This window comes from Canis lupus, chromosome 22 (genome assembly GCF_003254725.2).
Source record: "Canis lupus dingo isolate Sandy chromosome 22, ASM325472v2, whole genome shotgun sequence".
Taxonomy (NCBI): domain Eukaryota; kingdom Metazoa; phylum Chordata; class Mammalia; order Carnivora; family Canidae; genus Canis; species Canis lupus.
This window is the reverse complement of record NC_064264.1, coordinates 7,321,230-7,346,713: the sequence shown is the minus strand read 5'-3', so window position 1 is coordinate 7,346,713 and position 25,484 is coordinate 7,321,230. Positions and strand designations below refer to the sequence as shown.

The 25,484-nt window shown below is 37.2% G+C and overlaps 1 protein-coding gene across 9 annotated transcripts in view; it reads right to left on the bottom strand.

Moving 5' to 3' along the window:
* The window catches only part of ENOX1 (ecto-NOX disulfide-thiol exchanger 1), a 551,124-nt gene that overhangs the window by 255,142 nt on the left and 270,498 nt on the right, over nucleotides 1–25,484 (bottom strand). For all 9 annotated transcript variants that reach the window (XM_025478196.3, XM_025478197.3, XM_035704332.2 and 6 more), the window contains one exon: nucleotides 20,416–20,560. The gene's annotated coding sequence lies outside the window, so the exon portion shown is untranslated. The remainder of the gene's footprint in view (nucleotides 1–20,415; nucleotides 20,561–25,484) is intronic.

Genomic DNA, 25,484 nt, shown 5'->3' with positions numbered 1-25,484 from the left:
TGCATCATCTCAGGAAGTCAGTTGGCAAAATTAACATTTAGAAGTAGGCACCACTGGTTATTTCACACATTATTAACTTATATTACAATTCAAATAAGCTTACAGCTGGCAAAAAAATCTCTTCTGTAAAGTGATCTCAAACATAATAGGCTTAATCAGAGATAAATTAAATTAGGCAGCCATGCATACTACAGCATATTAATTCTGAGTAGTTATTAAATACATTTTCTGTTATCAGTGGTGTGAACAACATTATATGCAAACAAATTCTTCAAGAGGGTAGCAAATAAAGTTTATGTCTGGGATGCTACGTGCCTGACATTTTCCCATGCCTTCTTATACCATTAAATAATCTTTTCTGCTAATAGTGGTGCTAGGTTTAGTTCCCATAAACAAGTCAACTTTACTCCCAGACAATTAAGCAAAAGAACGGCAGACGAAACTGCCAGGATGGCTTTGGATTTTCCAAAGGGAACTTTACCTACCTTTCTAGGGCAATTTTTTAAAAGAAGGCAGTAGTGAGGCATGGCTGGAGCCAAATTGTCCAAAGTATAAGGTAGTGAATATTCATTATGTTAAAAAATGATGCATCTCACTGTGTGTTTTGGGTAACCTATGTTGCCTGAGATTACTTAAAGAAGGAAATTTTTTTTTACTTAAATTCAATTTGCCAACATATAGTAGTATATCATTAGTTTCAGATGTAGTTTTCAATAATTCATCAGTTGCCTGTAACACCAAAGAAGGAAATTATTAAGGTCGAATGCTATTTTGTAAATAAGATCTTATCATTCTCTTTTCCTTTCCTTACATGGTAGTAATCTAAGTCACCAACAAGCACTCAGATTCCATAAGCTAGCAAATAGTGCTTTTGTGAAAGAAAATAAAGATACATCTAAGCCTTTATAGACACACACATGCATACACACACACACACACACACACACACACACAGTGTTCCTTGATATGCTTCTGCCATATATTCTTGCTGTCTTATTAATCAATCAGGCCCTTTAATTTCTGTGTCCTGAAGCAACTCAAGTTACTAGTTATGACCTCTCTGCCACCCCCAAGTCTGAGAAAAGCATTTGACGTTCTTTGTACTTTGCACGTTTAAAACTCAATGTAAGGTGACAAGAACATTAAGCTGCCCAGTGAGCAAAATGTGCAACTAATCACTATCTGTCCTCATCCGTGGGTACAATAATTGGCAAATTAGAGTGCCTGAGAATAGCTGGCCCACCTGCATCAAAAAGTATCACTTTAAAAGGCTAATGAAGATGAATGTACGCAGCTCGCTTTACTGACAACTCCTTCAAACACCAGCAGACGGAAAGAGCAACATTATGGCACCCATTTAATTTACTGAAAGGTATACACACCTTGTGGAATTGTTGTTATTTAAAGGAGTAAAATCCAAACTCCTTCAATATTTTTTTTATAGACATACTAGTTGAATTAGGCTATTATTTACCCCTCAAAACCCAGTGCTTTGCCTTTTACACTGGGAAACCAGAATCAACTTGCCTAGTGAAATGCTGAGTTTGTAGCTTTATGATAATTAGATTCAAATAAATGAAAATTCCACAAAAAAGGAAGTCACCTAGTTTTAGTAACCTTGCTACTGTTCATCCATCCACTTATCCATTTATTTGACATGTGCTGAATACCTACTATGTCCTAGGCTGTTCCTGATATTTGGCACAAAGCAATGAATGACATCCTCTCAGGGGGCTTGTGAAGCACTGGAGGGAAGCTGTGGGCACGTAGACAGCTGTAGGCATCTGGACAGCGGATGGCATGTTATTGTGGAAATACTGCCAGAGGACCTCCCTCCCCTTAGAGACGTTGGAGAGGAGAAGACTCTTGAGCTGAATTCTAGGATGACATAGAAGGCATAAAATGGAAATTCTGAAGCTGAACAAACTTGAGAAAAATCTTCTAAGCTGAAAGAACAGCTCCGGCAAAATCAACACAAAGGTCGTGGTCTGCTTGAAGGAAAGAAATTGCCTTCAGAATATATGACGGAAATAAATACAGGAGGCAAGAGGTCAACAGATGATGAAGAGAGAGGTGGGTAAGGGTGAGAATACGAAGGGCACTGGAAGGCACGTCAAGGAGCTTGGGTTTAATCTATAGGTGGGTGTTCCTGGAACAGCCGCCAGACAACCCTAGAGTCCTGGGGAGGGAGGGAGGGAGGGAGGGAGGGAGGGAGGGAGGGAGGTGGGAAGGAGGGGTGGAGGGAGGGGGAGGTCAGGGAGTCAGGACTCTGGGTCCTGCTTTCAACCACAGCAGCCTTGCTCATATCTGTTTTATATCAGGCCTTAATTTTTAAAGTAACTTTTAAAATTTGAAATAATTTTAGATTTAGAGAAAAGTTGCAAAGATAAGACAGAGTTCCCATAAATGCCTCACCTTTTATATTGCGGTGGTGCTTTTGTCATAACCGAGAAACCAACCCTGCTACACTATTAGCTAAACTCCAGCCTTTGTTCCTATCCCACCAGGTTTTCCACTAACGTGCTTTCTCTGCTCTAGCATCCAGGCCAAGACACCACATTGCATTTAGTCGTCATGTCTCTTTATCCCTTCTGATGTGTAATGGTTTCTCAGTTTTTCCTCATTACTCATGACCTTGATGGTCTCGGCAAATATTAGCCAGGTATTTTAGAGAAAGTCCTTCACTTTGGGTTTGTCTACTGTTTTCCACATGACTAGCCTAGGGCTTTGGGTTCGGGGAGCAATACTGCAGAGATAAGGTACATTTTTCATCGTGTCGTATCAGAAGGCATAGGACATCAATAAGACATTGCTTGTGACGCTCACTTTGGTCACTAGTGTTTACCAGGATTCTCCTCTGGAAAGCTACTGTTTCTCTTCTTCACATATTCTGTTCCTGGGAGTCAGTTACTAAGTTCAGCTCACATCGAAAGATGAGAGTAAACTTTACTTCCTAGAGGGAGCTCTATCTGCCTATGGTATGTGCAATTATTATTATTATTATTTAGATTTTATTTATTCATGAGAGACACAGAGAGAGAGGCAGAGACGTAGGCAGAGGGAGAAGCAGGCTCCATGCAGGGAGCCTGATGTGGGACTCGATCCCAAGACCACAGGATCATGCTCTGAGCCAGGCGTCTCATGTTCAATTATTTTATAAGGAAGGTTTGTCCCTTCTTTTCCAGTTATTGATTTGTTCAGTCACTTATTTATATTAGGATGAACTCATATATATTCATTTTGTACTTTCATCTGTAATCCAATACCATGTTATCTATCTTCCTGTTCAAATTCTTCAGGCTTTGGCCATTGGGAACTTATGTCCATTTAATATCTGGCACAAAGAGATGTCCCCATTCTTTTGTTTTTTTGAGCACAAAAAATTGTGCTTTAGGGAATACCAAATGCTCCAGGTTTATATTGTATTTTTACTGCTTTAGGGAATACCAAATGCTCCAGGTTTATATTGTATTTTTATTGCCTCATCCCTAGAACCAGCCATTTCCTCAAACATTCCTAGTTCCTTTTATTAGAGGGTGATGTTTGGAAATCAGTTTTTCTAAATAATTTCCTGTTTCTTCTAGGCACACAGGAACTGGTGTGCCAGCTACTCCTGGGGTAGCACTGCCCCTGGACTCTGGCAGCAGGAAGAGCTAGGAGATGTATGCATACCTTCAAGCCCAGGTAGACATACACACAAAGCTCCAACTGTTCCTATATCTGTCTGTCTGTATGTATATTAGGCTAAACATGAGTTCATACTTGACATGTCCAACTCTGATCCAGCACCAAGGGGTTGGTTCCAGCCTTCCCTCCTTCCTAATCTGCAAAAGCCCCAGCAGGGAGAAACCTGGCTCTCACCATCCATTTCCTTTTTTGTTCAATTCCAGAATTTGAACCTTCTTTTAAAGACAGATTTCCACTACTTTAAGAGGAAAAAAGGCCCAAAAATACGCATGGTAGGAGAAAGTTATTAAATTATTTAATGTAAAAAGTACCATGATTATATTTGTATTTTTAGAAACACTGTCCTGTGATGAGTGGGAGATGGCTCAAAGTGGGGCTGAGCCGTGAGGGAAGGATGCCGTGATTCTCCACATGGGGGTCAGGGGGGCAGACCTGCCATAGCTATGGAAATGCAGAAGAGGGAATCAGTTTGAGAGAGATTTTAGAAGATTCATGCATAGAAGTGATTAGATGTGGAAAGTGAGAAAGAGAGGTCAGAGATGAACGTGGATTAAATAATAGGGTGCACAGTGTGCTTTTATCTGGGTTAGAAAAGACACTGGGAAGAAAGGGTTTGGGAAGGAAATGACTAAGTCTGGGGTATTTTAAGTGGAATATCCATGTGGACATGATTCAAAGGCTTCCTGGAATGAGGTCTGGATTTCAAGAGAGTTGTTGAAGCTGTAGAAGTGAATTTCAGGGTCTTGAGCCCAAAAAGGAAAATGGCAGACTTTGGAACCGGATGAAAAGGCAGAAATGTATGAAGAACAAAGAATAGAAGATCAGTGGCAACAGCCTATCCTACCTGAATATTGACAGATACATTCCGAATTCTAACACAAAGAACAGAAAGTGAAAAGGATTTTTGAATTAAATAGTATATATGGCTACATAAATATAATAGCACTATTTTTTTAAATCATCATCACTGTAATTGTTTTGTTTTCACCAAATCATTTCATGTTTCTTCTAGGCACACAGAAGGACTACAATTCCCACTAACCTTTGCATTTAGGTGTAAATGTCACTAGGTCTAGCCAAAGGAATGTGGATTGCCACAGGTAGCTCTAGTCCTGAAAATCTCCCGTGGAATCCTCTATTTCACTGTCTATTTCAGGGTCTATTTCATTGGTATCAGGTATAAGTTAAAGTGAAAGATTCAAGAATAAAAGAGAAAAACCATATGAGACACTTAATGGATGAAGAAAAAAAACTCCTGAAAAAGTTAAACACCCATTTATGATAAAACACTAACCAATTGGGAACAGAAAAGAACTTTTCCAATCTGATAAAATGCATCTCTGAAAAATCCTACAGCTAAGATCTTACTCAATTTTTAATGCAATAAAAGAGGCCTCAGAAAGTCAGAAGGAAGGCAAGGATGCCCAACCTCAGCATTTCTGTTCAAGGAGGTTTGAACCACTACAACAAAGTAAGAAAAAGAAATAGAGCATAAACATTGGAAAGAGACAAAACTGTCCCTGTCTGCACAGTTTATATTTTAAAAATCCTATGAAATCTACTAAACAATAATTATGGCTATTAAGTTTGTTAAATCACAGGGCACAGTTTAATTTTTATACTGAGATATAATTCACATGCTATATATTTCACCCTGATAAAGTGTACAGTACAATGGTTTTTGGTATATTTACAAAGCTGTGCATCTGTTACCCTTAACTAATTTCAGAATATTTTCATCACCCAAAAAGGAAACCTGTACCATTAGCACTCACTCTTCACTCCCTCAAGTGCCTGATAACCACTCATCTACTTCCTGTCTCCATGAAGTTGCCTAGTCTGAACATTTCCTATAAAGGGAATTAATATAATATGCAGTCTTTTGTGTCTGGCTTCTTTCCCTTGGCATTCTGTTTACAAGGTTCATCCACATTGCAGCATTTGTCTGTATTTCATTCCCGTTTTTGGCTGAATACTATTCCCTTGCATGTATATGCCACATTTTGTTTATCCACTCATTAGCTGTTTGGATTTTCTATACTTCTGGCTATTAGGAATAATAGTGTTATGAACATCTGTGTACAAGCTTTTGTGTGAATGTATATTTTCAATTCTCTTGGGTATCTATACCTGAGAGGAGAACTACAAGATCAAATGGTAATTCTATGAATAACTTCTTGAAGAAATGCCAACTCTGTTCCTAAGTGGTTGCATTCCTTTTACATTCCCATGAAAATGAGTTAGGTTCCAAATCTCTACATCCTCACCAACATTTACTATCATCTGTCTTTTTTGTTGTAGTAATCCAAGTGGGTATCAAGTGCTTTTTTTACTGTGGTTTTCATAATTACTAATGATGTTGAGCATCTTTTCATTGCTTATTTGCCATTTGTGTATCTTCTTTGGAGAAATGTCTGTTCAACAATTTTTCCCATTTTTAAGTTGGATTATTTGTCTTTTTATTGTTGAGTTGTAAGAGTTCTTTATATGCTCTAGACACTAGACCTTTACCATGTATAGAATTTGCAAGTATTTCTTCCCATCTTGCAGGTTTTCTTTTCACTTTTTTTTTCTTTTCACTTTTTTTTTTAAAGATTTTATTTATTTATTCATGAGAGACGCAGAGAGAGGCAGAGACACAGACACAGGCAGTGGAGAAGCAGGCTCCATGCAGGGAGCCCGACGTGGGACTTGATCCTGGGACTCCAGGATCACGCCCTGGGCCGAAGGCAGGCGCCAAACCGCTGAGCCACCCAGGCTGCCCATCTTTTCACTTTCTTAATAGTGTCCTTTGAAGAGCAAAAGCTTTTAATTTTGATGAAGGCCAATTTATCTTTTTCTTTTGTTGTTTATGCTTCTAGTGTTATATCTAAGAAACTACTGCCTAATCCAAGGTCATGAAGATTTATACTTATATATCCTTATAAAAGTTTTATGGTTTTAGCTTTTACACTTAAATCTTTGATTCATTTTTTAGTTAATTTTTGTTTATGGAGTAAACAACAGTCCAAGTTCATTGTTTTGAATGTGAAAACCTAGTTGTCCCAGCAAGTACTATTTGTTGAAAATACTTCTATTCCCCCATTCAACGGTCTGGGCACCATTCCAATAAATCAATTGACCATAGATATATGGGTTTATTTCTGAACCCTCAATTCTATTCCATTGATCCATCTGTCTATCCATCTGCTGGTACCATATAGTCTTGATTATTGTAGTTTTGTAGTAAGCTTTAAAATTAGAGTGAGTTTTCCAACACTATGCTTTTGCAAGATTGTTTTGGCTATTCTGAATCTCCTTATTTCATAGAAAGTTTAGAATCCTCTTATAAATTTCTTTTAAAAAGCCAGCTGAGGGGCACCTGGGTGGCTCAGCGGTTGAGCGTCTGTCTTTGACTCAGGGCATGATCCCAAGGTCCGGGATCAAGTTCCACGTTGGGCTCCCTGCATGGAGCCTGCTTCTTCCTCTGGCCTGTGTCTCTGTGTCTCTCTCTCTCTCTTTGTCTCTCATGAATAAATAAATAAAATCTTTAAAAAAAAATCCAGCTGAGACTAGGGATTGCTTTGAATCTGTAAATAAAGTTGGGGAGAATATGATTATATTATCATCTATAAAATATAGATTATTATCTATATAATGTAGATTGTATTTTGTGTTATATTCATACATTCATAGATTGCCATCTTAAAAACATAAGTCTTCAATTAACATGTAGTGTCTCTCCACTTATTTAGGTCATCTTTAATTTTTTTCAACAATACTTTAGTGTTCACTGTCCATGTATTATGCTTCTTTTCTTACAGTTATTCCTAAGCATTTTGTTATTTTTGATGCTATTTTAAATGGAGCTGTTTTCTTAATTTCACTTTTAGATTGTTTATTGCTGATATATAGAAATATAACTGATGTTTGTATAGTGATCTATCTTGCAGCCCTTCTGAACTCATTCATTAGCCCCAATTGTTTTGTGTGTATGTGAATTTCTTAGGATTTTGTCTATATAGGACTGTGCCATTCATATATAGAATTCTTTTATTTGTTTTTTTTCAATATGGATGCTCTTTATTTCTTTTCTTTCTGCCTGTCTTGGCAAAAACCTCCAGTATATTATTGAATAGAAACAGCAAGAGCAGATATCCTTGTCTTGTTTCTCATCTTAGGCAGGAAACTTTTTCAGTCTTTCACCAATAAGTATGATGTTCACTGTGGGTTTTTCATAGATCTCCTCTATCATGTTGAGAAAGTTTCTTTATATTTCTAGTTTATTGAATAGTTTTATCACAAAAGGTATTTGGTAAAATATTCTTTCTGGTTCTATTGGGATGATTACATTGTTTTTGCCTTTTTTTCTATTATTATGGTATCTCACAATGATTCATTTTTTTTTTCACAATGATTCATTTTTGAATGTTATACTAGCTTTGCATTCGTGAGATAAACCCCACTTGGCCATAGTTGTATAATTTTCCTTACACGTTGTTTTATTTTATGTGATAGTACTATATCAAAGATTTTTTGTCTTATATTCATAAAGAGTATTTGTAGCTTTCTACTAGTTGTTTGATTTTGGTATCAGAATAATACTAGTTTTATATATTAGTAGTAAGCAATTAGGAGATAAAACACTAAAATTTCACCTAAAATATTAAAGACACATAAGATTCTTAGTAGCATGAAATTAGAAGCATATAAGAATTTTACACTAAAAACTATAAAATATTGCTGAGAAATATTAAAGAAGACCTATGTAAATAGAGAAAGAATGTATGCTTATATACTGGAAGGCTCACTATTTTTTTTTTTTTTTTTTTTGGAAGGCTCACTATTGATGACATTTAATTCTTCCCAAATTAAGACTTAGATTCAACATATTCCCAATCACAACCCCACGAAGCTGATTATTTTTAGAAACTGGCAAGCTAATTCTAAGATGTATGTAAAATTTCAGAAGAACTAGAAGAACTATTGTAAAATTATTCTTTTACAATATTGTAAAAGAATAATAAAGATGGAAGGCTTGCACTATTTGCCTTGAAGACTTACTATAGAGCTATGGTAAACAATACAGTGTGGTACTAGCATAAAGGGCAACAAAATCAATGGACGGAGTAGAAAGCTCAGAGATAGATATACGCTTATATGGTCACTTGATTTCTGAAAATAGTATTAAGGCATTCATTTCATTAGGGAAAGGAAAGCCTTTTCAACAAATGGGGTTAGAAGAATTTAATATTCTATAATATAGAAAATAATAAACCCAACCCTGACCTCACATAATACACAAAAGGTAATTCAATATGGATCATAAATCTTAACATAAAAGCTAAACCTATGAAGTTCTTTAAGGAAGCCATAAGAATTTATTATTTATTTGCCTTGGGGATTAAGTTATTTTAGGATCCAAAAAACAATATCCAAGAAAGAAAAACACCAATAAATTACAACCCCCCAAATTAAAACTTCTGCTCATCAAAAGATATCACTTGAGAGAACGAATAGGCAAGCCACAGAGTGGAGTTAAGAAATAGTTACGAATCATGTATCTGATTTTGTATATATGGTAAACCTCAAAAATAAAAATACAAACAACCCAATATAGAGATGAGAAAACAATTTAATAGACACTTTATAAGGGAAAATGTATGAATGCCCAATAAGCACATAAAGGTTTCCATATATGAGTCATCAAGAAAAATACATATTAGTTAACAAGAAAGTACCACTAAAAACCCACCAGAGTGGTTAAAATTCAAAACACTGACAACACCAAATATTATGAAGGATGTGGAACAACTAAGACTATCATATATTGCTTGTGGGGATGTAAAATGGTGCAACCGACTTTGGACAAAGACCTGGAAATTTCTTGTAAAACTTAATATATATCTATTCTGACTTAAATTCTACTCTCTGATATTGACCTAATGGAAATGAGAGCCTATGTTTACAAAAGACTTGCTCGGGAATGTTCATAATAACTTCATTTATAAGAGTCAAAAACCTGCAAAGAGTAAAGGTGTCTGTCCATAGAAGAGTGGATCAACGAGCTATGGAGTATGTATAGAATATGTGATCAGTCAGCAGGTATTAGAAATGCACAGATAAACATGGGGAGAGAGATGTCTCAGAAATGTAATACTGTGTGAAAGAAACCTAACCTAGAAGGGTATGTGGTGCATGATTCTGTGTACATGAAGTTCTAGAACCAGAAGGGATTTACTCTGGGTGGTTGAAGAGGGCTGGGGAGTTGCCGAGAAGGGGTAGGAGGGAGTTTTCTGAGCGATGCAGATCTGAGTAGCACTGGTATCTGTCGGCATTTGTCAGAACTCATGGAAATGTATACTTGAGATCTGTGTGTTTTATATAAATACATATTTTGCCTAAAAAAAGAATTATAAAAAATCATAAACTTTGAATTCGAGTAATGATATATAAGCTAAAGTATTTGGGAGGGAAAATGGTAGCGATGTCTACAACTTATTAAAATTTGTCCCAAAATAAGATGGGTTCGTGGATGGCTAAGAGGGATGGAATGGTAGTGGTGGGTATATGGGTGTTCCTTATAAACTTCTTTCAACTTTTCTTTACAGTTAAACATTTTCATAATAAAATGTTGCAAAAGAAAAAATCGTTAAAATTGGAGTCTTTCACAATAAATAATAAATGAATTAAAACATCAAAAGAAAAAAGAAGAAAGCAAGCTTTCTTCTTTTTCTAAGATATTAGCCATGTGAATTTGGCAAACTATTTAAATAGTCTAAGCCTAAATTTCCTTATTTCTAAAATGTAAGCAATAAATAATACTTTCTATACAGGATTGTGAAAGGACTATAGTTGCCGATATACATAAAGAACAGTTCCTGGGACAAATAAGCACTGAGTAAATGTTTTAGCTACTATTTTTAGTGAGCATGGAGTGCCTGTGGCCATAAACGCACAAAAATAAAATGTCTCAAAAACAGAAGAGGAGGACAATGTTTGCAGATTTCATGAAACCAATAGTGACGCTTGTTGCATAGATAAAGTCAGATTCACTGTGATTTTTTCTTATGCATGAATGTCATTTATTAGGACCTCAAAGTGAATGAGCTAGTAGAAAGGAAATACTATATTTTTGAAAACCCATAAAGCGTATTTTTAGAAATGGTATTTCCTTGACTTTCATTCCAGGAAAATGCTAACACACGGCATGAAGCATGCTGGGCCCAGAAAAGAAAGCCTGCCAGATGCCACAGCAATAAATAGAGTGAGTCCTTGGAGAGGAAGCGTAAAATGAGAAAATGTAGCATTATGTCTCCCAAACCCTTCCCATCTGGTATTTAGCCCACTGAAGTCATGGGGTTTTTGGAAATTCACCCTTGTAGGCCACTTTTAATTAATTTTCTTATTTATTTGTTCAGCAAACACTTAAATCACAGCCTACTTTCAGCACAGTTCTATGCCTTGCCCTCTTAGAAAAAAAAGTTCTAAGTGCAGTAAAATAAGAAAATAGTGCTATTTACACCCCACTACCTCCTTTTTCAGTATTTGCTTTAAAAATACAATTTTAGCATTTTTAATCAATAGATGAAGCAATCACATGTTTTCATGAGTGACAGAAATTCTCAGGCAGAAAAGAAGGTATAGTTTATGTGGGTTATATCCTACCTTCCTGGGAAGTGCATAAGCAAAGATACGTTTTTATAAATGATATTTTCTATAGTGCTTATAAATATCATTTTTATAAATGCATATTATAAATGCAAGTGGAATATTCTTTTAAGATTTTATTTTATTCCCGAGAGACACAGAGACAGGACAGAGACACAGGTAGAGGGAGAAGTAGGCTTCCTGTGGGGAGCTGAATGCAGGACTCGATCCCAGGACCCCGGGATCATGACCTGAGCCAAAGGCAGACGCTCAACCATTAAGCCACCCAGGTGCCCTGCAAGTGGAATTTCTTAATGGGATATCTTTTGTTAAACTGAAATTTAGTAATGTTTCTAATAAGAAAACTGACCTCTAGAATGTTGAAAATTGTTTCATCTTATTATGACCGCTGTTTCGGGGTTTGTCAAATATATATACTTATGATAATTCCAAGAAACTGTGATTAATGGATTTTTACCCAGGATTTTAAAACAACAAAGGAAATTCTCTTAAATGACAGGAAAAGTACATTCCATTCCCTCAACTCATCTTTATTTTAGGATTTATACTTTTTCTGCTAAAATTTGGGATGGAATTTCTAACAGTGATGGCATTGTTCAGTAAATAGCACTCCTTTGTGTGTGTGAAACATTTCAAATGAATGGAAATGGTCTCAGACTTTTTAATCTGGAAAACTTTTGCCTATAGTATTTATTCAAATGTTTATACTTTCAGGGAAGAATTTAGAAAAATGTCTTTCTCATAAAAATATGTTGTTCCCTCGTGTCTATTTGAAAAGGAACTCCCTCTCCTACCTCTGTTGTGTGGGCGCGCGCGCGCGCGCGCGCGCACACACACACACACACACACACACCCTATGCTATCAATAGAAGCTAAAGATAAAATTAAAGAGACACAGGCTGCATGCCAAATTCTGGGATAATAGGGAAGAGGAAGCTGGTTGGCAATCACCTCTCCTACCTCTTATCTTTTCCTCCCACTTATCTCTCCTGGGCTGGAGGGCTGGGATGTCCATACTCTATGACCTCTTTCTTGAGTGGAGACATGAGCTGGGAGTTAGCTGCCCTGTGCTTTAATGTCTTATTATTCTTTCCCTCGAGTGAAACCTTACTGTTCAGGGGAAATAAAATGTTCTATGTAAATGAAAATAGTCACTTGGAAATCCTCTTTCTGGATTTCACCGCCAATACACCTGTAATTTTAAAATATCGTTTTGCTTTAAATAGTAATATATTTATTGGGCAAGTATATTAGGAGATGTATACTCAAAATTTACTGCTGACTTTAGGTTAATCTACTGTTTTCTAAATTAATATACATGGTTTAGGATGGTAAAAGGCCAAACTTTTGTAATTCCTCCCAGTGTGCATCATCTTAGAATAAAATTATTAGGAAGAAGTTAGGGATTCATGAAGCAGGATGGAGAGGGTTTTGTTGTTGTTTTTACTACTGTAGTTACTACTGTGTTTGAGAGAATATAACTATCCTTAAGATTAAACATCACGTAATTCCAACAAGTGAGCTCTCTCTGGTTCACCCAAATTAGGGAGCTTTCCCCCATGTTAATTTTGTCTCTTTCACAAACAACCTTGAAATTCTTTGTCCTCTTTAATTATTTATGTCTATATCTCAAGTAGTAAGAGCATACTTGAAATTTACAATTTTTCTGGGTTCCTAACCCTTATTGGTTTTGTTTTCTGCCTAGACTTGTTAATCTGATTTTGTTTTCAACACTTTCAGGAATGATGCATTACTTATCTTTATGTTTTGCATTGTTTTTTCTATACTAAAGAATCCAAATTTAGGTTTCAATTTACTCAAAATGAACTTGCTGGTCCTCGAATCTAAATCAGAACCCAGACTTTTTTACTCTTCTCCATTTCATTTCAAACTTTAACACTTTCTCAAATTATATTTGAAAAATTTACAATCCAACATCATTGGATTGGTGGCCTGGTTATTTCTTTTCCTTAAAAAAAATTCTAAGGACTCTGATTTAAAGAAAAGGAAAAGAAATATAAAGGAATGACAGCAGGCCTATTACTACTGGACGGATCTCCTCATTTTCTTCTGCAGTTCCATCTTGGATGGTATCAGAACCCTGCTGTCCAGCTCCTGGGAGAATAAGCCTCAAGAGGAAGGCAAGGAAGTCTACAGATCTGGTGGCAATTTGAGCTGAGTCCCAGTGCAACACCTCGGAGGCAGATAGATGAGCAGAGTAGGTATTTTATTTTCTAAAGGATAATCTGCTGAAGTGAAGAGTGTATGATTTGTTGGAATTTCACTATACTTATTAACAAATATGCCAAATGAGAACCTGGGGCCATCTGCAGATCTATCATTACAGTGGGTGCTGATAAAAATCATACTTTAATGTTGAAAATAGCCCTACGACTTCATATTGGGAATATTTGTACTATCAGAACAAGTTCTACTTAAAAGCATACATGAGTTATGATTGAAAGCATTTCCCTGCTGGTTCCAGACATACAGGAAAGCCTACGTGTTATGGTGAAGCCCAGCAGCAGAGCGACTATAGGTAATGTGTGAAAGAATTTCTGACAGCAACTCTATATCCTGAAGACTTAGACTCAGTTATAAAAGTCTGCTGAAAACTAAAGTTGGCCCAAATTTTAGCTTAGTAGAGCTCCAACAAATATAGTGGAAAATAAAGGCTAAGGGGGGAAAAAAAACCATACAGACTTGACTTTCAGAAAAGACCACAGCATTGCTTGCCAGGGAGACGAAAGGAAATTCTCAATACTTATTAACCTTTTTATATAGAAAATTACATTTGGCAAGTGGTAAGATAATTTACGGTATAATAATTTCCAGCATCTTGAAGGGGATAAATAATTAAAAGGGTGAGAATTGAACCCAGAAAAGGTTCTGTCAATTCTAGAAATAATTGCTTTTACTCTTGAATTTTTCAAAGTTGCATTTTTTTTTAGTGGTGTCAACTGGGTCAGCCCGCAGTCACATACAAAAACATGATTGACCAAAAAAAAAAAAAAAAAAAGAGCTTTAACCTCTTAGAATAACAAAATGGAACAGAATATGAAAGCAGTCTAAGCTCTAATCCATACAGTTCTTGAACTTTTAAGAGTAGACACTTGTTTCTACAGCCTTGAATAATCTACGAACCTGAAACAGAGACTTTAATTCTAATAACTCTCGAAAATTCATTCTCTCAGTTAACTCCGACCTTTCGTTTGTTTTTACACCTCAGTTTTCAATCACAGGAGGTTGAAATGTTGAAGTTAAGTGTTCTAGTAGATGAAAGATGATTACTAGGAAGGTTAAAATACCTCCGAGTCAAATGACCACATAACCTCTACAAATATTTATTACTATAGCCTCTACAAATATTTATTACCTTGTTTATTCATTCGACCATTCAACAAAGATTTATTTAGCATGTGCTAGGGAAAACACTCACAAAACAACCCTAAAATCTACTACAAAAGTACAAATATATATTCTTTTGAGGATTTTTGATAGTATACTTTTTTCAAAGGCACCAGACATTAAATATTTACCTTTAGATCTTGAAGTTTTTATTTTTTAACATTATATCTAAATTTTTTTAAATCACATTTTTCTAATGTTGTTATGAAACAAAGAGACAAAATGAAATGCTTTTGCTTGGTCCAATGGAAAAGAAAAGGCCTCCAAGACGAGATGACCTCTGAATGGTGGAGTGTAAAAAATTGTGCAAATGTACTTTAAATACTATCTCTCATGGATGCCAACTGAACCTCAGAGTCTAAGGGCTGGAAGCAATCCCTTCTTCCTTCTTTCACTCTCTCTTTGCCTTTGCTCTATTTCTTCTGTGTTTTCTCACTGTTTACAAATTTATCCTTGAGTGAGATGGAACCGGTGAATCCACATTAGAAAATGCCCATCAGAATAATCAAGAGGTAAGGATGAAGGCACAGAACAAGATAGAAAATTTTGCTGACAAGAAGGAAGAAAAGGTTTTGTAGTAGAATTTAAAGGACAAATACTTCTCACGTGCCTATTCTGTGGCAGGCAGGATGCAGCCATACCACATAGGAAACCTGTATATCTACTGTGAATAATAAAGAGGTAAAAAATGAAGACTGGTAAATGCTCTGTTATGAGAAGACAGATATACTTTATTTAGGAGACAACACAATAATCAACTACTAAGAATAAGCCCATGTCCATATATTAACAGAGAACCTTAAAAAAAGAACAATGGTGAGGAAAAACAAGTTGTAAAGCTACAAATTCAGTATGATCTTACCCATTTAAAAATAATGTTCCATATATTTATCCATATTCAGATTTATATTAGTTATGGATATATTTCTATTATGTCTACATCTGTACTTCCTAACCAGTAATACATAATATTATATAATATAAATGGAATAATATACAATTTTATAAGAGTTAATATTACCTCTGGGAATGGATGAACAGGAAGGATGGAAAATATTTTAGCTTTAAAACTCAGAGACAACAACAACAAAAACCACCAAGACCCAAAGCAAAAATGATAATATAAATGTTAAAATATGGGGGTGGATACATAGGCTTTTTTATTTTCTATAGGTTTAAACCATTTCATAGTAAAAAATGTATTTAAAAAAATTTGTGGTTTAAAAGAAAGATGCTGTAGACATTTAGGCAATTAGAATGAACTATTCTAGTAAGTCCAATTTTCTTACTTTTGAGCCTAGAATATACAAGGCTGATTATTTTCCATCTTTAGCAAGAGGAACAATGGAGAGTTAATGTAGAAGAAAAGACTGTCCTTGATATGATAAGTCAGTGGCACTTTTGGCAAATGGATGGTAATTTCCAGATGGAAGTGAATTATCTGAACATAATTATATTGAATCCTCTAGCTTTAAAAGAGCATTTCAATCATACACTATCCATGTAAGTCACTCTTTTCTTCCTTATGGGGTGTGGATGTGAGGTTTAAGGGATGGTTAATGGATGCCACATTTTCATTGCTGCTAAAAATGTATAATTAGAGTTTGGATTTTGGAATAACAATTTGCACATTTAAAGTATTGATTAGCTGTTCATGACCACACTTGACTTCTTTTTTTTAACCCATCACAAAGACTTCCTTTCCTTTCAAAATTGCCATTAAGCATTTCTCGAATGTAATTCCAAGGAGCGCACAGGGTACTGAGGCACTCTAGCAGGAAGGAAACTGACTAACATTTCATTAACTTTGGACCATTTGCATTCTTAGAATTAATAGCAAAGAGCCAGAGAGGTTTTTTTTTACTTAAATCATAATGGTAAATAAGCCTGAAATGTTTCACTAGTGAGGCAAGAGTCACGAGATATATTGTTAAATATTGAAAATATATCACAGACACAAGTGGTATTACACAGTACACATTTTTCTGAAAAAGTAGTCTCCATGCATGAGGATTAGATATATACCCACAATAAGAGGGCATATTGACCTATAATTTTCAATATTACATCCTTGTTTTTTTTTATTATATGCTATTTTTTAGCTAGTAGAGGAACATGGTCTCATAAAGCTAATATTTATTCTTCCATGTTTATAGAGCTAGTAGTGCATTTCAGGAAATGAGAAACTCTGAGAAGTCAAATATGACTTGGTGTCTCATGCACAAAGACGACAGAACAGGAAAATCACCATGTTTAAAAAAATCTGACTGAGGAACTCAGTCATAAAGCTTTCAATAGTTAAATGAGGGAAGCCTTTGCTGTTATTATTTCTCTCTTCATGCATGTAAGCCTCTTTAGGTATTTTAATCTTCTCATGTGGGATTCTTCATTTTACTAGAAAACAGAGTCCTCTTGTCCAGTCCCTATTTTCAACTCTACACTTCCCACGTGTATTTTATAGAAGCTAAGGCAGATATTTATTAAGTATCATCTATTATAACAACCCAGATACTCCTACTTAGAATTATATCTGTAAGTGATGAATTCTCATTTCGTTAATAAGTAACCTCTGTAGTAGGGAATTCAATGATTTCTTATGCTAAATTAAAAAAAATCGTAGTGAATGAGAATTTATTTTTCTATGGAAATGTCCCTCTATTACGGTAAATGTCTCAAGAAATCAGAGCCTTTTAAAAGAAAATTTGAGAAAGAGAGCTCTACATATTACATATTACAATATATTTCTAGGATGTGCTTTCTTTATTTTAAGATTTTATTTATTTTAGAGAGAGCGCGAGAGCGAGTGAATGGGGGGAGGGGCAAAGGGAGAGGGAGAGAGAGAATCTCAAGCAGACTCTGCCGAACACAGAGCCCGATGAGGGGCTCGATCTTACCACCCTGAGTTCATGACCTGAGCTGAAATCAAGAGTCAGATGCTTGGCCAACTGAGCCACCCAGGGGCCCCAAGAAATCACAGCCTTAACAGACCTTCTGTGGGAGAAATTTCCTGAAGCTCAATTGTTTTTACATTCTTTTAATTTACAACTCTCCTTGGGACCTTGGAGGGATCCAGAAAGATAAAAGTCATCAAGTCGTTTTCCCATTCTCTGCTTGAAGCATGAAGTCGGAGCCATCATTAAGGGAGGTTCGAGAAGGGAGAAACGTTGATGGAGGGTGGGTGAGCCAAGGGATATTGGATTGAAGGGAGGGAGAGTTTCAGCTGCAATCAAGAGCCCTTTAAGTTCCCCAAAACTGATCCTCGAATTTCTGAGGAAGGCCGTGACATGGAGTAGGGAGCTGGAACTAGGGTGGACGGTGAAAAGCAAGTGAAGAAATGATTCCTTTGTTACTTATCCTTTTCAATCTTCCCTCAGATGTCAGCTTTTCTCTCTCTCTCTCTCTTTCTCCCCCGGGTGACTGAGCTAATACATTTGCAACATCAACCCCACTATTTTCTTTGGGGTCTAGTTCCTCTCTTTCCCCTAAATTCTTAGAGCTGTCCTCTCTTTGCTGTTTTCCTGCACTGAGCTCTGATACTATCTTTCCCATCACCAATGTTCCCATATCAAACAACCGTGATTTCCTTTAAACACCAAACCAGAAATTCTGATTCTCCAAAAGAGTATTCATATATGCATGTTACTATGTTCCTGGAAAGCTGAGAAATACATGTGAGCCCAGAGTAGAAGTACGATCGAGTGGGAAGAGAATGGTACACAGTATTAAAAACTGGAGTCCCGGCCCAGCCCGGTACCCTTCGCTCAACTCTTGCTAAGTTTCAGCATCCTCAGTTCCAAGGTCTTCCCTGGTCCTCTGCAGGCAGATGTGAAGGAGGTCTGACTCTGGTTATCTACCACAATGACTGGGGATGAGGGAGCTACTTGTCTTTGGTTCTTGGAAACCAGGGCTATTGCCCATTCTAAAATCCACAGGGCAATCTTGCATCAAAAATAACTGCACCCCTCGAAATGTCAATAATGGGCCCCCACTGAGAAACCCTGATGATTTTTAATGCTCCTTCAATCGGTCTGGACTCCTAAACCTAAGTGGACTGTAGAGATCTTTAGAGATTCAGAAAAGAACTTGTGAGGGTAAGTAAATATTTGGATTATACAATTTCATAGAAAAAAGTCCAACAAAATAGGTTCACTTCCCTGGAAGACAAAAAAGGTGACTTGAGAAGTGAGTCTATGATAATGATACAGGATTGAGGAGGGGGGTGGGCAGCTCTGACCAGAAAATTCTCTATCTTCATGAGAGAAGGATGCATTGTCATGCAGGGAGGTCAGGAATTACTTTGGCTTTCTTGGCAACAAGGTTTCTAAGAAAGGAGAATCTATATCAGGTTTCAAAAGGAAAGTGGATACCCAGGTAGGAAGGGTTTGAAGACAAACAGGTTCTCATTGATTTCGGGCAGTTCAAGTGGGATCTGGCTTATAGAGGAGGGAAGAACATTTAGGTAACTTCTGAAGTCCTTTCTAGTGCTTCTGTTTCTATGGATACACTTATTAGGTTACTACACGCTACAATTTGCTACCAAATTGACAGACTGGAGAGATGAAGGTGGAGGCACAACTTCCCAACCACCCTCTCCCCCAGTACATCCTGTGCGCCTCACCCTTCAAAGTGAGTGAATCATGAGGCCCGACAATGAAGGGTGCAGTGGGAAAACTGGAATCTAGCCCAGCACTGCAGTGAAATCCACTTTGATTTCTCAGTAGAAATAAAAGAAATAAAAAGAAAACCCACAGAAAAGGGCCATTAGGGGAGAAAACATTTGTCACTGTGGACAGAATAAAAGTCCAACCAAATGAAATAAACGCCTGTGGAAAAAGCCATGTCATTCTAGGGAAAGTACGATGTTCCTTCTCCCTTGCTCTTCATTTAGTTTTCGTCCACTCAATGTACTGAGCTTTACCCTCTCCCCCGTTTATTTTCCATCGATGAAAGATGCATGGATTGAATTCAGCCTTTAGATAGGTCTTTGTCGGGAAGACCTTTGTACTTCCAAAATAAAAGTGTTTAGCTTGGTACTATCTCAATGGCAAAACATGTACTTCCAGAATAAGATGCTTGCTGTGCTAGCATGCTTTTTTATTGAGTAAGAAACAATATTGTTAGCAATTTTTCAAGCTGTTAATATACACATATTAAACAGCAACAACAACAACCCTGTTCTATCATTATAAATCATAGGGTGAGTACCCCTTGGTAGAAAGAAATGAAAACATTCTGGCCACTGAGGCTTTCTCATTTAAAAGCTGTCATAGTAATAATACTAGTTGATATTGACAAATGCAGTTTTGATTTTTTTAATGTTTCAAAATATAATTTATCCACAGGCATCTAATTGATAATACTTAACAAAATCTGATATATATTCTAGACACTCAATATAAATTTACTGAATATTCAGTTAGAATTTATGAACACAAAAATAAAGTGTGTCTTAAGCCAATGTGGGGGTTATTTCATTTTTAATATCCTTGTAACATCCTACAGGGTATACAGTAGTAAGTATGAGAAGTAGCATATCTAGCTACCAATGAAATAAAAGGCTTATAATCTATGCAAAAACTATTCCAGAAATAGGACTATTATCTACTTTAAAAATACCTCTCAAAATTAATAATATCGTCACTAAGAGAAATTTTAAAAAGTAACACGAACCTTAAGACCTCCAGCAGATCAGAAGACAAGTATGGTCTCTGGAGGATCTGGTTGAAACAATATATTCACAAAAGTCTTTTAAATCGAAGCTGTTCACAAAGGGAGTCCCGAGGAAGACAGTGTGGCTCTGACATGCCAGACGCTTCTGGAAGGAAAGGAAAGCACACTATTAGGAAGTATCCAAGTACCATTACTGCCAGTCTCAGCCATCATGGGGTCTCTAGTAGTACCTACTGCTATTATTAATATAATGGCATTAGTTTCTGCTACCTTATACTCTCAAAATCTTATTCATAAATGGCAGGGTGGGACAGTATTCTCTCAGGCCTGTATCTAAAAGCCTTTGAAGAATAAAAGAGTATTTTACTAACTCTACTTTTCCCATCATCTAAGCAGGGTGGGACTGAAGACCTGTGCGTGGAGAATGAGCACAGAGGCAGCGATGCTGGATTCACCGAGTGCCTGTTAGCACAGCAAGAGGCTGTGCAAGGGGCTGTGTGTGTGTGTGTATATATATATACATACAGGCTTTTTAATCTGAACCACAGGGCTGCAATTGGAGTGTCCTGGCTCCATTTCACAGGTGAGAAAACTCAAGTACAGACTCCTGAGGTCAGGCTTAGAACCCGGGTCTGTCATAGCCCGAAGGCTTCAGGGCTGACTCTTTCCCTCACTTCACTCTGTGGCCTATGTGATTTAGAAAAAACATTTCTAAAGAAATGTTTCTAAAGACAGGAGAACAGACAATGCTGCAATTTCTTAAATTAATTCAAGTATCATTAAATTCAGATGTTTTCTTTCCTGATTTGCTTTAGTTTTATATATAGTAATATCTTAATTCAGTCACAGAAATACAGACCCCTGGTGCTAGGCAGGGGCGGTTTGTCGCTCATCTCTACTCTTTCTGCAAAGGCAGGAGGCTCGCTGGAAACTCCGTAGGCCCCTTGTTGAGATGGTTATGCAGGCTGGTGTGCTGTGTTATGTCAAGGAGAGAAGCCTCCTTCTCTGGTGCCTCAGCCTAACCCACTGTTACTGCCCTGAGTCAGTGAAAGAGGATTCTGCTTTTCCCTAAGGGTGCTCCTGTTATGGTTGGAGCTGGAAGCCACACTTTCTGTGGCACCTGAGAGCTACTGTTGTATCTCCTTGTGGCCACGTCCATCTGAAGGTAATGGGGCGAGGCTCACAGGGCACCATCTAGGTTTCCATGCTCACTGTTAGTCAGCTAGGTACACATTTCCCAGATGCTCCAGTGCCAACACGGCCTCCCCCCCCTTACAGGGTGTCTCAGGGTCACTGCCCACCAATTAACCACTTCAAAATCTCCCTCAAAGGTCCAGCTTTTAATGCCACTGATTTCTGAGTATTGGGACTCTTAGTTCCTATCCACATTGCATTTGGGAAGCTCCTCAGAAAAGCTGGAGAATGATGAGCAAGAAGGTCATGTGTAACTGTAAAAAAAAATTTATTTTATTTTTGGCAACAAAAGCTGGAGTCATGAATAAAGAAACAGGGGAAAACGATTGATAGCATTTTCAGAGTTCTGTAGGGCTGGAGCCTGGGATTATTACATGGGGGAAAAAAGAAACGGAGCCGAACAGAGCCAGTTTATCTTTGCATAAAAGAAGGAAGAAGAGTTTGACAAAGAACAGGGGAAAAAATATTTGGACCATAGGATCTAACCTAAATGACAGGGATAAAAATAAATAGAAACTCGTAAAACCTCATAGAGTAGCATTCTGTTTTCTTCCTATCACTCAGAAGCAAAGTTTTAGGTTCTATGCCTAAACATGTAGACCCTGTTTCCCATAAAATCCAAATGGCAATTTTCAAGTACTCACTCAGCCACTATTGGCTGCTCATTTATTTATAAGTCAATCAATAAGTCAGAAAACTCTAGGAATACGGAAATAAGCAAGGTAGTCCTCCCTCAAGTGTGTTAACTTTCTTGGAAGAGGATATAAGTAGGATGTCAAAATTATAAGAAGGGCATACTAATAAGTGCTTGAAACAATGGGGTCTGGTTCCTAAGGGTGCTCCTGTTTCATCACTTACCAGTGATATGGCCTGGGGCAAGGATTTTAACTCTTTACCCTCAGCTTTCTCATCCACAAAATGCAGAAATTATATACTTCCCATGCAGGTTTTTGTGACCATTAACTAAGATAACCTATATAAAGGGTTTAGCAGGTTGAGTGGCGCACAGTAAGAACCCATTAAATGTTAAGGACTTGGAATATTATTAGTGTATAGCAGACCATGATGATGTCAGCAAGAAGTGCTCCAAAGCTTTAGTGAGTTGGGATCCTCTCTGTAGGGGATGAAGGGAATCAAGAAGGCTGCAGTGGAAAAGGTAGCATTCAAGATCAACCATAACTAAACACGCACAAATGATTAGGCTTTTATAGAAACCCTCTGAAGATAATGGAAAAGCTAGAAAATGAACTACTTTAGGAAAAAAAAAAAAACAGGTCCATGAAATTCGACTTTATTTCCCAGGATTTGGTGTGAAAGTAGATATCTACCATAACAACACAGCGAGGGAATGATACAAAGAAGAAAATCTATGTGTTGCTGCTAAGAAAGATACAGTATCTCACTGAATCCTGTTTTATTCAACTGTAATCCAAAATGACACCATGGCTTTTAATGGAACTTGGCAAGCTCTAGATACACTAGTTTTAAACTTAGCTTCAAATTTAAATCACAGGGCTTGTGACTCAAATCTCCAATGTGACCTTTACAGGCTATTGTTCAAGAAAACATGTCTGTCACTGTGCAGAGAAACTATACACCCTTTTATTCTGGGAAGTATAATGAAAAGATGTACTATATTGTTATTAAGCACAGAGCCACAGAACAATTGTGACTTTGGTTCTCTCGAAGCAGTGAAAACAAAGACTTTATTTGATTTTGCATCATTCGTTTAGAAATGTTGTCTTCTTTTCATGAACATCCCTATGTCCCCCCATATTCTGGACTTTAATTCAAAAGAAGCTTAGCAGGAATCTCATCATTTATAGATTTAAACCATGGTCCCTCTGAAATCTCTTTTCAAGGGCTTACTGAGCCATGCTATTTCGTCCTTGCCAGATATATACAGTATCGTACTAAACAGAAGAGCTAAAAGCATACAGTGGCTTGAAATCTCTCACATCCTCCCTGTTGTGATGGGAGGGCTGCACAAGGAGGCCCAGGGAGGGCTGCAAAGGGGAACGAATCTGCAAAACCTCTGGTAGCATCGTTCCCTTCTCACCATTCTTTATTCCTTCCACTGAGTTAGGAAATCCTACCAATGCTTCTCCCCACTCATCCAACTTATGACATTATGTACTCCAGTAAGCTTCTAGCTGGTTTTCCTTCTTGTGGCTCATCCTGAAAATAGTCCAGAGATCGGTCATCTTCTCTGACTGGTCTATGGTGGTGATAAACCAATATTTGGAAGGAAAATAAATGAATGACTACATAAGTGAAAGAAAATGCAATCCTAATTATGTATATTCACCACCGAAGAACCTACATAATGGCTCCCTATCTTCTCAAGGATCGGATCTAAATTCCTCATTAAGAACAGTGTTCTCACCATCTCTTCTCACGTTAAAACAGACTCTTTCTGATCTGAACCTTGGAATCAAATAGAAATGGCTTGTTCATTGTATTACAGTGAATCTCAACTAGAGGTGTATGACAATCACCTGAATTGGAATCAGTGGAGGAAAGGTGTCACCATAGGCATGTAAAAAAATGCTCCCCAGGTGACTCAGATGTATATGACTTCTTAAGAACCACTGCTGTGCCTTCCCCTCTTCTGCGTATCAAGCCACCTTCGCAGCATACTAGAAGCCTCACCATCTTCATTGAATCTTCCTAGGCCTCAACAATATTTCATACATCTTCTAGATTCTCACTGTAGAGTTAAAATATTTTAAGCTGGAAAGGATCTTCCATTGATTCTCTTGTTTGAGTCTATACAAGTACCACACCCTTGTGTAATCCCTTCTTCTTCCTCACCTTGAGTGTGGGCTACATTTACTGACTTCTAATGAATAGAATATGGCAAAACTGATGGGAACTGACATCTCTCTTGTCCTATGACACTGATGATAGTTACTGTTTAATTGTGAATTGCCCAATGGGGTGGCCCATCTGGCAAGGAACTGGGGGAAATTTCCAGCCTAAGGCCTTCAGTCCAACATGGGAGGAACTGAATCCTGCCAACCACTGAGTGAGTTCGGAAATCAATCTTCTTCCAGTTGAGCAGGGTGGCTGTATATCCTGACCCAGCTGGGATGACTGTGAGTCTCACCCAATACCTGGACTGAAGATTTGTAAAAAATCCTGAGCTAGGGGACTCCTGTAAGCCATGCCCAGATTTCCAATCATGATGGTTAATATTATGTGTCAACCTAGGTAGGCCACAGTATCCAGATGTTTAGTCAAATATCCATTTGGATGTTGCTATGAAGGTATTTTTGAGATTAAATTAATGTTTAAATCAGTAGATGTTGAATAAAGCAGATTACCCTCCATAGTTGAAGATTACTCTCCAATCATTTGAAGACCTTAAAAGAAAATAGACTGAGGTATCCCAAGAAAGAGGGAATTCTGACCGTAGACTGCCTTTGGACTTGAGTTGAAACATAACTCTTTGCTAGACCTCCAGCCTGCTGGGCTGCTCTTCAGATTTTGGACCTGCCAGCTTCCATAATAGCATGAGCTAAGTCCTTGTAATCTCTCTTTCTCTCTCGATAAATGGAACTATAGATGTATATGTGCATATGTATGTGTATACATGTATACATATAAGCATATACATCTCTCTCTCTCACACACACACACTCATACTATCAGTTCTGTTTCTCTGAGGAACTTGCTAAGTTTCAGGAGAACCTGATAACAACAATACATAACTAATATGAGACTCCTCCCCCTCTCTAGTACTTACCACACTGAGTTATAACTACTTTTTAAATTCCTCTATAATCAGATCCATCAATATCTGTCAAGGAAAGGACCACATCTATCATGCTTGCCACCAAATTTATAGCTCCCAGTATTATGTCTGATATATG